At 53.3% G+C, this 14,520-nt stretch overlaps 8 non-coding genes across 8 annotated transcripts; all 8 read left to right on the top strand.

Moving 5' to 3' along the window:
- Positions 1-253: 253 nt before the first annotated feature.
- Positions 254-372, top strand: LOC143999358 (5S ribosomal RNA). Its single transcript, XR_013278007.1, has one exon. It is a non-coding gene; the product is annotated as a 5S ribosomal RNA (ribosomal RNA).
- A 1,688-nt stretch (positions 373-2,060) lies between these two features.
- Positions 2,061-2,179, top strand: LOC143998430 (5S ribosomal RNA). The gene has a single exon (XR_013277922.1). It is a non-coding gene; the product is annotated as a 5S ribosomal RNA (ribosomal RNA).
- A 1,694-nt stretch (positions 2,180-3,873) lies between these two features.
- LOC143999564 (5S ribosomal RNA) lies at positions 3,874-3,992 on the top strand. Its single transcript, XR_013278034.1, has one exon. It is a non-coding gene; the product is annotated as a 5S ribosomal RNA (ribosomal RNA).
- Positions 3,993-5,683: 1,691 nt separating this feature from the next.
- On the top strand, positions 5,684-5,802 carry LOC143999370 (5S ribosomal RNA). The gene has a single exon (XR_013278008.1). It is a non-coding gene; the product is annotated as a 5S ribosomal RNA (ribosomal RNA).
- A 1,691-nt stretch (positions 5,803-7,493) lies between these two features.
- Positions 7,494-7,612, top strand: LOC143999382 (5S ribosomal RNA). Its single transcript, XR_013278009.1, has one exon. It is a non-coding gene; the product is annotated as a 5S ribosomal RNA (ribosomal RNA).
- A 1,688-nt stretch (positions 7,613-9,300) lies between these two features.
- LOC143999394 (5S ribosomal RNA) lies at positions 9,301-9,419 on the top strand. Its single transcript, XR_013278010.1, has one exon. It is a non-coding gene; the product is annotated as a 5S ribosomal RNA (ribosomal RNA).
- A 1,691-nt stretch (positions 9,420-11,110) lies between these two features.
- Positions 11,111-11,229, top strand: LOC143999407 (5S ribosomal RNA). Its single transcript, XR_013278011.1, has one exon. It is a non-coding gene; the product is annotated as a 5S ribosomal RNA (ribosomal RNA).
- A 1,688-nt stretch (positions 11,230-12,917) lies between these two features.
- LOC143999419 (5S ribosomal RNA) lies at positions 12,918-13,036 on the top strand. The gene has a single exon (XR_013278012.1). It is a non-coding gene; the product is annotated as a 5S ribosomal RNA (ribosomal RNA).
- Positions 13,037-14,520: the final 1,484 nt, after the last annotated feature.

Raw genomic sequence — 14,520 nt, forward strand, 5'->3', positions numbered from 1 at the left:
GAGCCGTGGAAGCAAGGCTGAGGATGTGGTGTGTGCGTGAGAAGGTGCAGGCAGGAAGAGGTTAAAGAGGGAGCAAAGCAGCAGGAGGCAGGGACGGGCTTGAGGAGAGCAAGCGAGAGGAGAGACGACACGACAAAGTGCGGTGTGCTGCCATGCTTGTGAAAAGGCACAGCTGATTGTAGTAAAGTCAAGGAAAGGCAGAGCCAGGCTGCCGGTGACAAGTACAAGAAGCTTGAAAGAGACCATGAGCTTCGCCTACGGCCACACCACCCTGAATGCGCCCGCTCTCGTCTGATCTCGGAAGCTAAGCAGGGTCGGGCCTGGTTAGTACTTGGATGGGAGACCGCCTGGGAATACCAGGTGCTGTAGGCTTTTGCTTTTCTTCCACCAGGGGTCAGTCACTCTCCCATAATGCCTCTTTTTACATTCACTTTTACCCAAAGCGCTCTCCCTCTCTGCAAGCCCTCCTGCACACCTAGCTCCTACAAAATCACCCCTGCCCAACCAAGCCTACACTTTTTACAAGCCCACTTATACAATCTCACCCCTTCTTTCAAAAATACACTTTCTTCTCTCTACCTCCCTCCCTCAGGAGATTGCCACGCATCCAGTCCCCTATAGCAGCAAAACAACGGCCAGGCGCAACCCCCACCTAGCTAGCCCCCATCCTACATCCTGCTTAGGCTCCACGGCCCAGCCATTTTCCAGCACTCTCCTGAGACCTTTTGGTGCCATCACTCCTGCTCTTTAGTCGCCCTTGCGCCAACACATTCCACAGCGATCTCCAGGCTGGGGGACAGCACGGGAAACACGCACGCCGACTGCCAAAGCCAGAGAGAAGCCACAGAGCCGACCCCTCGTCAAACCGGCACCCTGAAGCGGCTAAGGTGTAGGCAGCAGGTTGCCTACAGGAGCGCGGTTTTAGTTAGCGGCTGCCCCAGGCTTGGAGGGAAAGAGGTAATGCGTGCGCTGCTGGTTTTTTTGGATCTAGCCTACCCACCGGTCATATAAATATAGGGGAAGGCTGCGTTTCGGGTGATCAGGCAGCACTTGCACGAGGCCAACTAGGGTTGCCACCTCATCCCTTTAAACCCAAACACATCTGAATTACACAGGTTCTGAGGCTAATTAAATGCAGATAAGGCAACAAGTGAGTTTAATTACCACCTTAATCAGCCAAAGAATCTGTGCAATTCAGATGCGTTTGGATTTAAAGGGATGAGATGGCAACTCAAAGGCCAATATGAACTGCTACCTTGTAGAGGTAATCCTGGGAAGCCAATCAGTGGTCGTTTGGGTCAGGATATGACCATTGTTCACGTTGAACTGTAATGGGCCAGACTTCTCAGTCAAGTTGCATCAAGTGTTCTAAGCCTTCTCTGAAGTCCTTGAAAGGGGTGCATCATGCATGTTGGTCTCCAGGCCTATTGAAAAGAAGTTGGGTGAGTAAGGCGGCACATGTGGGGTATGGAGCAGCTCTACAGGAAAAGGTCTACCTAGTGGGCAAGTCAAGCAGTTGCTTGACTGCAGCCACTGGTGAGGCATGGTGCCTGTTATAGGTGAGGGGTCCTCCGGTAGCCAGGGGGGTAGATGTACTGGCTTCCTCCCCAGCAGTCAGCTTCCAGTAGCCAACGGAACAGAAGGCAGGTTCTGGAGATCCATGGGCTGGCCACCTGCTAGGAGAGCGAAGGCGTAAACAAGTGCAGGCATAAGGCCCCGCGCTACATGCAACCTGCTGCTCTTCTTCTTCCTGTGGTGCAAAGCCTTGTCAGCGAAAAGGGTTAAAGTCAGGCCAGGGGAAGCCAGAAAGGAGCCGTGGAAGCAAGGCTGAGGATGTGTGTGCGTGAGAAGGTGCAGGCAGGAAGAGGTTAAAGAGGGAGCAAAGCAGCAGGAGGCAGGGACGGGCTTGAGGAGAGCAAGCGAGAGGAGAGACGACACGACAAAGTGCGGTGTGCTGCCATGCTTGTGAAAAGGCACAGCTGATTGTAGTAAAGTCAAGGAAAGGCGGAGCCAGGCTGCCGGTGACAAGTACAAGAAGCTTGAAAGAGACCATGAGCTTCGCCTACGGCCACACCACCCTGAATGCGCCCGATCTCGTCTGATCTCGGAAGCTAAGCAGGGTCGGGCCTGGTTAGTACTTGGATGGGAGACCGCCTGGGAATACCAGGTGCTGTAGGCTTTTGCTTTTCTTCCACCAGGGGTCAGTCACTCTCCCATAATGCCTCTTTTTACATTCACTTTTACCCAAAGCGCTCTCCCTCTCTGCAAGCCCTCCTGCACACCTAGCTCCTACAAAATCACCCCTGCCCAACCAAGCCTACACTTTTTACAAGCCCACTTATACAATCTCACCCCTTCTTTCAAAAATACACTTTCTTCTCTCTACCTCCCTCCCTCAGGAGATTGCCACGCATCCAGTCCCCTATAGCAGCAAAACAACGGCCAGGCGCAACCCCCACCTAGCTAGCCCCCATCCTACATCCTGCTTAGGCTCCACGGCCCAGCCATTTTCCAGCACTCTCCTGAGACCTTTTGGTGCCATCACTCCTGCTCTTTAGTCGCCCTTGCGCCAACACATTCCACAGCGATCTCCAGGCTGGGGGACAGCACGGGAAACACGCACGCCGACTGCCAAAGCCAGAGAGAAGCCACAGAGCCGACCCCTCGTCAAACCGGCACCCTGAAGCGGCTAAGGTGTAGGCAGCAGGTTGCCTACAGGAGCGCGGTTTTAGTTAGCGGCTGCCCCAGGCTTGGAGGGAAAGAGGTAATGCGTGCGCTGCTGGTTTTTTTGGATCTAGCCTACCCACCGGTCATATAAATATAGGGGAAGGCTGCGTTTCGGGTGATCAGGCAGCACTTGCACGAGGCCAACTAGGGTTGCCACCTCATCCCTTTAAACCCAAACACATCTGAATTACACAGGTTCTGAGGCTAATTAAATGCAGATAAGGCAACAAGTGAGTTTAATTACCACCTTAATCAGCCAAAGAATCTGTGCAATTCAGATGCGTTTGGATTTAAAGGGATGAGATGGCAACTCAAAGGCCAATATGAACTGCTACCTTGTAGAGGTAATCCTGGGAAGCCAATCAGTGGTCGTTTGGGTCAGGATATGACCATTGTTCACGTTGAACTGTAATGGGCCAGACTTCTCAGTCAAGTTGCATCAAGTGTTCTAAGCCTTCTCTGAAGTCCTTGAAAGGGGTGCATCATGCATGTTGGTCTCCAGGCCTATTGAAAAGAAGTTGGGTGAGTAAGGCGGCACATGTGGGGTATGGAGCAGCTCTACAGGAAAAGGTCTACCTAGTGGGCAAGTCAAGCAGTTGCTTGACTGCAGCCACTGGTGAGGCATGGTGCCTGTTATAGGTGAGGGGTCCTCCGGTAGCCAGGGGGGTAGATGTACTGGCTTCCTCCCCAGCAGTCAGCTTCCAGTAGCCAACGGAACAGAAGGCAGGTTCTGGAGATCCATGGGCTGGCCACCTGCTAGGAGAGCGAAGGCGTAAACAAGTGCAGGCATAAGGCCCCGCGCTACATGCAACCTGCTGCTCTTCTTCTTCTTCCTGTGGTGCAAAGCCTTGTCAGCGAAAAGGGTTAAAGTCAGGCCAGGGGAAGCCAGAAAGGAGCCGTGGAAGCAAGGCTGAGGATGTGGTGTGTGCGTGAGAAGGTGCAGGCAGGAAGAGGTTAAAGAGGGAGCAAAGCAGCAGGAGGCAGGGACGGGCTTGAGGAGAGCAAGCGAGAGGAGAGACGACACGACAAAGTGCGGTGTGCTGCCATGCTTGTGAAAAGGCACAGCTGATTGTAGTAAAGTCAAGGAAAGGCAGAGCCAGGCTGCCGGTGACAAGTACAAGAAGCTTGAAAGAGACCATGAGCTTTGCCTACGGCCACACCACCCTGAATGCGCCCGATCTCGTCTGATCTCGGAAGCTAAGCAGGGTCGGGCCTGGTTAGTACTTGGATGGGAGACCGCCTGGGAATACCAGGTGCTGTAGGCTTTTGCTTTTCTTCCACCAGGGGTCAGTCACTCTCCCATAATGCCTCTTTTTACATTCACTTTTACCCAAAGCGCTCTCCCTCTCTGCAAGCCCTCCTGCACACCTAGCTCCTACAAAATCACCCCTGCCCAACCAAGCCTACACTTTTTACAAGCCCACTTATACAATCTCACCCCTTCTTTCAAAAATACACTTTCTTCTCTCTACCTCCCTCCCTCAGGAGATTGCCACGCATCCAGTCCCCTATAGCAGCAAAACAACGGCCAGGCGCAACCCCCACCTAGCTAGCCCCCATCCTACATCCTGCTTAGGCTCCACGGCCCAGCCATTTTCCAGCACTCTCCTGAGACCTTTTGGTGCCATCACTCCTGCTCTTTAGTCGCCCTTGCGCCAACACATTCCACAGCGATCTCCAGGCTGGGGGACAGCACGGGAAACACGCACGCCGACTGCCAAAGCCAGAGAGAAGCCACAGAGCCGACCCCTCGTCAAACCGGCACCCTGAAGCGGCTAAGGTGTAGGCAGCAGGTTGCCTACAGGAGCGCGGTTTTAGTTAGCGGCTGCCCCAGGCTTGGAGGGAAAGAGGTAATGCGTGCGCTGCTGGTTTTTTTGGATCTAGCCTACCCACCGGTCATATAAATATAGGGGAAGGCTGCGTTTCGGGTGATCAGGCAGCACTTGCACGAGGCCAACTAGGGTTGCCACCTCATCCCTTTAAACCCAAACACATCTGAATTACACAGGTTCTGAGGCTAATTAAATGCAGATAAGGCAACAAGTGAGTTTAATTACCACCTTAATCAGCCAAAGAATCTGTGCAATTCAGATGCGTTTGGATTTAAAGGGATGAGATGGCAACTCAAAGGCCAATATGAACTGCTACCTTGTAGAGGTAATCCTGGGAAGCCAATCAGTGGTCGTTTGGGTCAGGATATGACCATTGTTCACGTTGAACTGTAATGGGCCAGACTTCTCAGTCAAGTTGCATCAAGTGTTCTAAGCCTTCTCTGAAGTCCTTGAAAGGGGTGCATCATGCATGTTGGTCTCCAGGCCTATTGAAAAGAAGTTGGGTGAGTAAGGCGGCACATGTGGGGTATGGAGCAGCTCTACAGGAAAAGGTCTACCTAGTGGGCAAGTCAAGCAGTTGCTTGACTGCAGCCACTGGTGAGGCATGGTGCCTGTTATAGGTGAGGGGTCCTCCGGTAGCCAGGGGGGTAGATGTACTGGCTTCCTCCCCAGCAGTCAGCTTCCAGTAGCCAACGGAACAGAAGGCAGGTTCTGGAGATCCATGGGCTGGCCACCTGCTAGGAGAGCGAAGGCGTAAACAAGTGCAGGCATAAGGCCCCGCGCTACATGCAACCTGCTGCTCTTCTTCTTCCTGTGGTGCAAAGCCTTGTCAGCGAAAAGGGTTAAAGTCAGGCCAGGGGAAGCCAGAAAGGAGCCGTGGAAGCAAGGCTGAGGATGTGGTGTGTGCGTGAGAAGGTGCAGGCAGGAAGAGGTTAAAGAGGGAGCAAAGCAGCAGGAGGCAGGGACGGGCTTGAGGAGAGCAAGCGAGAGGAGAGACGACACGACAAAGTGCGGTGTGCTGCCATGCTTGTGAAAAGGCACAGCTGATTGTAGTAAAGTCAAGGAAAGGCAGAGCCAGGCTGCCGGTGACAAGTACAAGAAGCTTGAAAGAGACCATGAGCTTCGCCTACGGCCACACCACCCTGAATGCGCCCGCTCTCGTCTGATCTCGGAAGCTAAGCAGGGTCGGGCCTGGTTAGTACTTGGATGGGAGACCGCCTGGGAATACCAGGTGCTGTAGGCTTTTGCTTTTCTTCCACCAGGGGTCAGTCACTCTCCCATAATGCCTCTTTTTACATTCACTTTTACCCAAAGCGCTCTCCCTCTCTGCAAGCCCTCCTGCACACCTAGCTCCTACAAAATCACCCCTGCCCAACCAAGCCTACACTTTTTACAAGCCCACTTATACAATCTCACCCCTTCTTTCAAAAATACACTTTCTTCTCTCTACCTCCCTCCCTCAGGAGATTGCCACGCATCCAGTCCCCTATAGCAGCAAAACAACGGCCAGGCGCAACCCCCACCTAGCTAGCCCCCATCCTACATCCTGCTTAGGCTCCACGGCCCAGCCATTTTCCAGCACTCTCCTGAGACCTTTTGGTGCCATCACTCCTGCTCTTTAGTCGCCCTTGCGCCAACACATTCCACAGCGATCTCCAGGCTGGGGGACAGCACGGGAAACACGCACGCCGACTGCCAAAGCCAGAGAGAAGCCACAGAGCCGACCCCTCGTCAAACCGGCACCCTGAAGCGGCTAAGGTGTAGGCAGCAGGTTGCCTACAGGAGCGCGGTTTTAGTTAGCGGCTGCCCCAGGCTTGGAGGGAAAGAGGTAATGCGTGCGCTGCTGGTTTTTTTGGATCTAGCCTACCCACCGGTCATATAAATATAGGGGAAGGCTGCGTTTCGGGTGATCAGGCAGCACTTGCACGAGGCCAACTAGGGTTGCCACCTCATCCCTTTAAACCCAAACACATCTGAATTACACAGGTTCTGAGGCTAATTAAATGCAGATAAGGCAACAAGTGAGTTTAATTACCACCTTAATCAGCCAAAGAATCTGTGCAATTCAGATGCGTTTGGATTTAAAGGGATGAGATGGCAACTCAAAGGCCAATATGAACTGCTACCTTGTAGAGGTAATCCTGGGAAGCCAATCAGTGGTCGTTTGGGTCAGGATATGACCATTGTTCACGTTGAACTGTAATGGGCCAGACTTCTCAGTCAAGTTGCATCAAGTGTTCTAAGCCTTCTCTGAAGTCCTTGAAAGGGGTGCATCATGCATGTTGGTCTCCAGGCCTATTGAAAAGAAGTTGGGTGAGTAAGGCGGCACATGTGGGGTATGGAGCAGCTCTACAGGAAAAGGTCTACCTAGTGGGCAAGTCAAGCAGTTGCTTGACTGCAGCCACTGGTGAGGCATGGTGCCTGTTATAGGTGAGGGGTCCTCCGGTAGCCAGGGGGGTAGATGTACTGGCTTCCTCCCCAGCAGTCAGCTTCCAGTAGCCAACGGAACAGAAGGCAGGTTCTGGAGATCCATGGGCTGGCCACCTGCTAGGAGAGCGAAGGCGTAAACAAGTGCAGGCATAAGGCCCCGCGCTACATGCAACCTGCTGCTCTTCTTCTTCCTGTGGTGCAAAGCCTTGTCAGCGAAAAGGGTTAAAGTCAGGCCAGGGGAAGCCAGAAAGGAGCCGTGGAAGCAAGGCTGAGGATGTGGTGTGTGCGTGAGAAGGTGCAGGCAGGAAGAGGTTAAAGAGGGAGCAAAGCAGCAGGAGGCAGGGACGGGCTTGAGGAGAGCAAGCGAGAGGAGAGACGACACGACAAAGTGCGGTGTGCTGCCATGCTTGTGAAAAGGCACAGCTGATTGTAGTAAAGTCAAGGAAAGGCAGAGCCAGGCTGCCGGTGACAAGTACAAGAAGCTTGAAAGAGACCATGAGCTTCGCCTACGGCCACACCACCCTGAATGCGCCCGCTCTCGTCTGATCTCGGAAGCTAAGCAGGGTCGGGCCTGGTTAGTACTTGGATGGGAGACCGCCTGGGAATACCAGGTGCTGTAGGCTTTTGCTTTTCTTCCACCAGGGGTCAGTCACTCTCCCATAATGCCTCTTTTTACATTCACTTTTACCCAAAGCGCTCTCCCTCTCTGCAAGCCCTCCTGCACACCTAGCTCCTACAAAATCACCCCTGCCCAACCAAGCCTACACTTTTTACAAGCCCACTTATACAATCTCACCCCTTCTTTCAAAAATACACTTTCTTCTCTCTACCTCCCTCCCTCAGGAGATTGCCACGCATCCAGTCCCCTATAGCAGCAAAACAACGGCCAGGCGCAACCCCCACCTAGCTAGCCCCCATCCTACATCCTGCTTAGGCTCCACGGCCCAGCCATTTTCCAGCACTCTCCTGAGACCTTTTGGTGCCATCACTCCTGCTCTTTAGTCGCCCTTGCGCCAACACATTCCACAGCGATCTCCAGGCTGGGGGACAGCACGGGAAACACGCACGCCGACTGCCAAAGCCAGAGAGAAGCCACAGAGCCGACCCCTCGTCAAACCGGCACCCTGAAGCGGCTAAGGTGTAGGCAGCAGGTTGCCTACAGGAGCGCGGTTTTAGTTAGCGGCTGCCCCAGGCTTGGAGGGAAAGAGGTAATGCGTGCGCTGCTGGTTTTTTTGGATCTAGCCTACCCACCGGTCATATAAATATAGGGGAAGGCTGCGTTTCGGGTGATCAGGCAGCACTTGCACGAGGCCAACTAGGGTTGCCACCTCATCCCTTTAAACCCAAACACATCTGAATTACACAGGTTCTGAGGCTAATTAAATGCAGATAAGGCAACAAGTGAGTTTAATTACCACCTTAATCAGCCAAAGAATCTGTGCAATTCAGATGCGTTTGGATTTAAAGGGATGAGATGGCAACTCAAAGGCCAATATGAACTGCTACCTTGTAGAGGTAATCCTGGGAAGCCAATCAGTGGTCGTTTGGGTCAGGATATGACCATTGTTCACGTTGAACTGTAATGGGCCAGACTTCTCAGTCAAGTTGCATCAAGTGTTCTAAGCCTTCTCTGAAGTCCTTGAAAGGGGTGCATCATGCATGTTGGTCTCCAGGCCTATTGAAAAGAAGTTGGGTGAGTAAGGCGGCACATGTGGGGTATGGAGCAGCTCTACAGGAAAAGGTCTACCTAGTGGGCAAGTCAAGCAGTTGCTTGACTGCAGCCACTGGTGAGGCATGGTGCCTGTTATAGGTGAGGGGTCCTCCGGTAGCCAGGGGGGTAGATGTACTGGCTTCCTCCCCAGCAGTCAGCTTCCAGTAGCCAACGGAACAGAAGGCAGGTTCTGGAGATCCATGGGCTGGCCACCTGCTAGGAGAGCGAAGGCGTAAACAAGTGCAGGCATAAGGCCCCGCGCTACATGCAACCTGCTGCTCTTCTTCTTCCTGTGGTGCAAAGCCTTGTCAGCGAAAAGGGTTAAAGTCAGGCCAGGGGAAGCCAGAAAGGAGCCGTGGAAGCAAGGCTGAGGATGTGTGTGCGTGAGAAGGTGCAGGCAGGAAGAGGTTAAAGAGGGAGCAAAGCAGCAGGAGGCAGGGACGGGCTTGAGGAGAGCAAGCGAGAGGAGAGACGACACGACAAAGTGCGGTGTGCTGCCATGCTTGTGAAAAGGCACAGCTGATTGTAGTAAAGTCAAGGAAAGGCGGAGCCAGGCTGCCGGTGACAAGTACAAGAAGCTTGAAAGAGACCATGAGCTTCGCCTACGGCCACACCACCCTGAATGCGCCCGCTCTCGTCTGATCTCGGAAGCTAAGCAGGGTCGGGCCTGGTTAGTACTTGGATGGGAGACCGCCTGGGAATACCAGGTGCTGTAGGCTTTTGCTTTTCTTCCACCAGGGGTCAGTCACTCTCCCATAATGCCTCTTTTTACATTCACTTTTACCCAAAGCGCTCTCCCTCTCTGCAAGCCCTCCTGCACACCTAGCTCCTACAAAATCACCCCTGCCCAACCAAGCCTACACTTTTTACAAGCCCACTTATACAATCTCACCCCTTCTTTCAAAAATACACTTTCTTCTCTCTACCTCCCTCCCTCAGGAGATTGCCACGCATCCAGTCCCCTATAGCAGCAAAACAACGGCCAGGCGCAACCCCCACCTAGCTAGCCCCCATCCTACATCCTGCTTAGGCTCCACGGCCCAGCCATTTTCCAGCACTCTCCTGAGACCTTTTGGTGCCATCACTCCTGCTCTTTAGTCGCCCTTGCGCCAACACATTCCACAGCGATCTCCAGGCTGGGGGACAGCACGGGAAACACGCACGCCGACTGCCAAAGCCAGAGAGAAGCCACAGAGCCGACCCCTCGTCAAACCGGCACCCTGAAGCGGCTAAGGTGTAGGCAGCAGGTTGCCTACAGGAGCGCGGTTTTAGTTAGCGGCTGCCCCAGGCTTGGAGGGAAAGAGGTAATGCGTGCGCTGCTGGTTTTTTTGGATCTAGCCTACCCACCGGTCATATAAATATAGGGGAAGGCTGCGTTTCGGGTGATCAGGCAGCACTTGCACGAGGCCAACTAGGGTTGCCACCTCATCCCTTTAAACCCAAACACATCTGAATTACACAGGTTCTGAGGCTAATTAAATGCAGATAAGGCAACAAGTGAGTTTAATTACCACCTTAATCAGCCAAAGAATCTGTGCAATTCAGATGCGTTTGGATTTAAAGGGATGAGATGGCAACTCAAAGGCCAATATGAACTGCTACCTTGTAGAGGTAATCCTGGGAAGCCAATCAGTGGTCGTTTGGGTCAGGATATGACCATTGTTCACGTTGAACTGTAATGGGCCAGACTTCTCAGTCAAGTTGCATCAAGTGTTCTAAGCCTTCTCTGAAGTCCTTGAAAGGGGTGCATCATGCATGTTGGTCTCCAGGCCTATTGAAAAGAAGTTGGGTGAGTAAGGCGGCACATGTGGGGTATGGAGCAGCTCTACAGGAAAAGGTCTACCTAGTGGGCAAGTCAAGCAGTTGCTTGACTGCAGCCACTGGTGAGGCATGGTGCCTGTTATAGGTGAGGGGTCCTCCGGTAGCCAGGGGGGTAGATGTACTGGCTTCCTCCCCAGCAGTCAGCTTCCAGTAGCCAACGGAACAGAAGGCAGGTTCTGGAGATCCATGGGCTGGCCACCTGCTAGGAGAGCGAAGGCGTAAACAAGTGCAGGCATAAGGCCCCGCGCTACATGCAACCTGCTGCTCTTCTTCTTCCTGTGGTGCAAAGCCTTGTCAGCGAAAAGGGTTAAAGTCAGGCCAGGGGAAGCCAGAAAGGAGCCGTGGAAGCAAGGCTGAGGATGTGGTGTGTGCGTGAGAAGGTGCAGGCAGGAAGAGGTTAAAGAGGGAGCAAAGCAGCAGGAGGCAGGGACGGGCTTGAGGAGAGCAAGCGAGAGGAGAGACGACACGACAAAGTGCGGTGTGCTGCCATGCTTGTGAAAAGGCACAGCTGATTGTAGTAAAGTCAAGGAAAGGCAGAGCCAGGCTGCCGGTGACAAGTACAAGAAGCTTGAAAGAGACCATGAGCTTCGCCTACGGCCACACCACCCTGAATGCGCCCGCTCTCGTCTGATCTCGGAAGCTAAGCAGGGTCGGGCCTGGTTAGTACTTGGATGGGAGACCGCCTGGGAATACCAGGTGCTGTAGGCTTTTGCTTTTCTTCCACCAGGGGTCAGTCACTCTCCCATAATGCCTCTTTTTACATTCACTTTTACCCAAAGCGCTCTCCCTCTCTGCAAGCCCTCCTGCACACCTAGCTCCTACAAAATCACCCCTGCCCAACCAAGCCTACACTTTTTACAAGCCCACTTATACAATCTCACCCCTTCTTTCAAAAATACACTTTCTTCTCTCTACCTCCCTCCCTCAGGAGATTGCCACGCATCCAGTCCCCTATAGCAGCAAAACAACGGCCAGGCGCAACCCCCACCTAGCTAGCCCCCATCCTACATCCTGCTTAGGCTCCACGGCCCAGCCATTTTCCAGCACTCTCCTGAGACCTTTTGGTGCCATCACTCCTGCTCTTTAGTCGCCCTTGCGCCAACACATTCCACAGCGATCTCCAGGCTGGGGGACAGCACGGGAAACACGCACGCCGACTGCCAAAGCCAGAGAGAAGCCACAGAGCCGACCCCTCGTCAAACCGGCACCCTGAAGCGGCTAAGGTGTAGGCAGCAGGTTGCCTACAGGAGCGCGGTTTTAGTTAGCGGCTGCCCCAGGCTTGGAGGGAAAGAGGTAATGCGTGCGCTGCTGGTTTTTTTGGATCTAGCCTACCCACCGGTCATATAAATATAGGGGAAGGCTGCGTTTCGGGTGATCAGGCAGCACTTGCACGAGGCCAACTAGGGTTGCCACCTCATCCCTTTAAACCCAAACACATCTGAATTACACAGGTTCTGAGGCTAATTAAATGCAGATAAGGCAACAAGTGAGTTTAATTACCACCTTAATCAGCCAAAGAATCTGTGCAATTCAGATGCGTTTGGATTTAAAGGGATGAGATGGCAACTCAAAGGCCAATATGAACTGCTACCTTGTAGAGGTAATCCTGGGAAGCCAATCAGTGGTCGTTTGGGTCAGGATATGACCATTGTTCACGTTGAACTGTAATGGGCCAGACTTCTCAGTCAAGTTGCATCAAGTGTTCTAAGCCTTCTCTGAAGTCCTTGAAAGGGGTGCATCATGCATGTTGGTCTCCAGGCCTATTGAAAAGAAGTTGGGTGAGTAAGGCGGCACATGTGGGGTATGGAGCAGCTCTACAGGAAAAGGTCTACCTAGTGGGCAAGTCAAGCAGTTGCTTGACTGCAGCCACTGGTGAGGCATGGTGCCTGTTATAGGTGAGGGGTCCTCCGGTAGCCAGGGGGGTAGATGTACTGGCTTCCTCCCCAGCAGTCAGCTTCCAGTAGCCAACGGAACAGAAGGCAGGTTCTGGAGATCCATGGGCTGGCCACCTGCTAGGAGAGCGAAGGCGTAAACAAGTGCAGGCATAAGGCCCCGCGCTACATGCAACCTGCTGCTCTTCTTCTTCCTGTGGTGCAAAGCCTTGTCAGCGAAAAGGGTTAAAGTCAGGCCAGGGGAAGCCAGAAAGGAGCCGTGGAAGCAAGGCTGAGGATGTGTGTGCGTGAGAAGGTGCAGGCAGGAAGAGGTTAAAGAGGGAGCAAAGCAGCAGGAGGCAGGGACGGGCTTGAGGAGAGCAAGCGAGAGGAGAGACGACACGACAAAGTGCGGTGTGCTGCCATGCTTGTGAAAAGGCACAGCTGATTGTAGTAAAGTCAAGGAAAGGCGGAGCCAGGCTGCCGGTGACAAGTACAAGAAGCTTGAAAGAGACCATGAGCTTCGCCTACGGCCACACCACCCTGAATGCGCCCGCTCTCGTCTGATCTCGGAAGCTAAGCAGGGTCGGGCCTGGTTAGTACTTGGATGGGAGACCGCCTGGGAATACCAGGTGCTGTAGGCTTTTGCTTTTCTTCCACCAGGGGTCAGTCACTCTCCCATAATGCCTCTTTTTACATTCACTTTTACCCAAAGCGCTCTCCCTCTCTGCAAGCCCTCCTGCACACCTAGCTCCTACAAAATCACCCCTGCCCAACCAAGCCTACACTTTTTACAAGCCCACTTATACAATCTCACCCCTTCTTTCAAAAATACACTTTCTTCTCTCTACCTCCCTCCCTCAGGAGATTGCCACGCATCCAGTCCCCTATAGCAGCAAAACAACGGCCAGGCGCAACCCCCACCTAGCTAGCCCCCATCCTACATCCTGCTTAGGCTCCACGGCCCAGCCATTTTCCAGCACTCTCCTGAGACCTTTTGGTGCCATCACTCCTGCTCTTTAGTCGCCCTTGCGCCAACACATTCCACAGCGATCTCCAGGCTGGGGGACAGCAGGGGAAACACGCACGCCGACTGCCAAAGCCAGAGAGAAGCCACAGAGCCGACCCCTCGTCAAACCGGCACCCTGAAGCGGCTAAGGTGTAGGCAGCAGGTTGCCTACAGGAGCGCGGTTTTAGTTAGCGGCTGCCCCAGGCTTGGAGGGAAAGAGGTAATGCGTGCGCTGCTGGTTTTTTTGGATCTAGCCTACCCACCGGTCATATAAATATAGGGGAAGGCTGCGTTTCGGGTGATCAGGCAGCACTTGCACGAGGCCAACTAGGGTTGCCACCTCATCCCTTTAAACCCAAACACATCTGAATTACACAGGTTCTGAGGCTAATTAAATGCAGATAAGGCAACAAGTGAGTTTAATTACCACCTTAATCAGCCAAAGAATCTGTGCAATTCAGATGCGTTTGGATTTAAAGGGATGAGATGGCAACTCAAAGGCCAATATGAACTGCTACCTTGTAGAGGTAATCCTGGGAAGCCAATCAGTGGTCGTTTGGGTCAGGATATGACCATTGTTCACGTTGAACTGTAATGGGCCAGACTTCTCAGTCAAGTTGCATCAAGTGTTCTAAGCCTTCTCTGAAGTCCTTGAAAGGGGTGCATCATGCATGTTGGTCTCCAGGCCTATTGAAAAGAAGTTGGGTGAGTAAGGCGGCACATGTGGGGTATGGAGCAGCTCTACAGGAAAAGGTCTACCTAGTGGGCAAGTCAAGCAGTTGCTTGACTGCAGCCACTGGTGAGGCATGGTGCCTGTTATAGGTGAGGGGTCCTCCGGTAGCCAGGGGGGTAGATGTACTGGCTTCCTCCCCAGCAGTCAGCTTCCAGTAGCCAACGGAACAGAAGGCAGGTTCTGGAGATCCATGGGCTGGCCACCTGCTAGGAGAGCGAAGGCGTAAACAAGTGCAGGCATAAGGCCCCGCGCTACATGCAACCTGCTGCTCTTCTTCTTCCTGTGGTGCAAAGCCTTGTCAGCGAAAAGGGTTAAAGTCAGGCCAGGGGAAGCCAGAAAGGAGCCGTGGAAGCAAGGCTGAGGATGTGGTGTGTGCGTGAGAAGGT

Source organism: Lithobates pipiens, unplaced genomic scaffold (genome assembly GCF_037356315.1).
Source record: "Lithobates pipiens isolate NorthernLeopardFrog02 unplaced genomic scaffold, aLitPip1_a1.2 Scaffold_19, whole genome shotgun sequence".
Classification (NCBI taxonomy): Eukaryota; Metazoa; Chordata; class Amphibia; order Anura; family Ranidae; genus Lithobates; species Lithobates pipiens.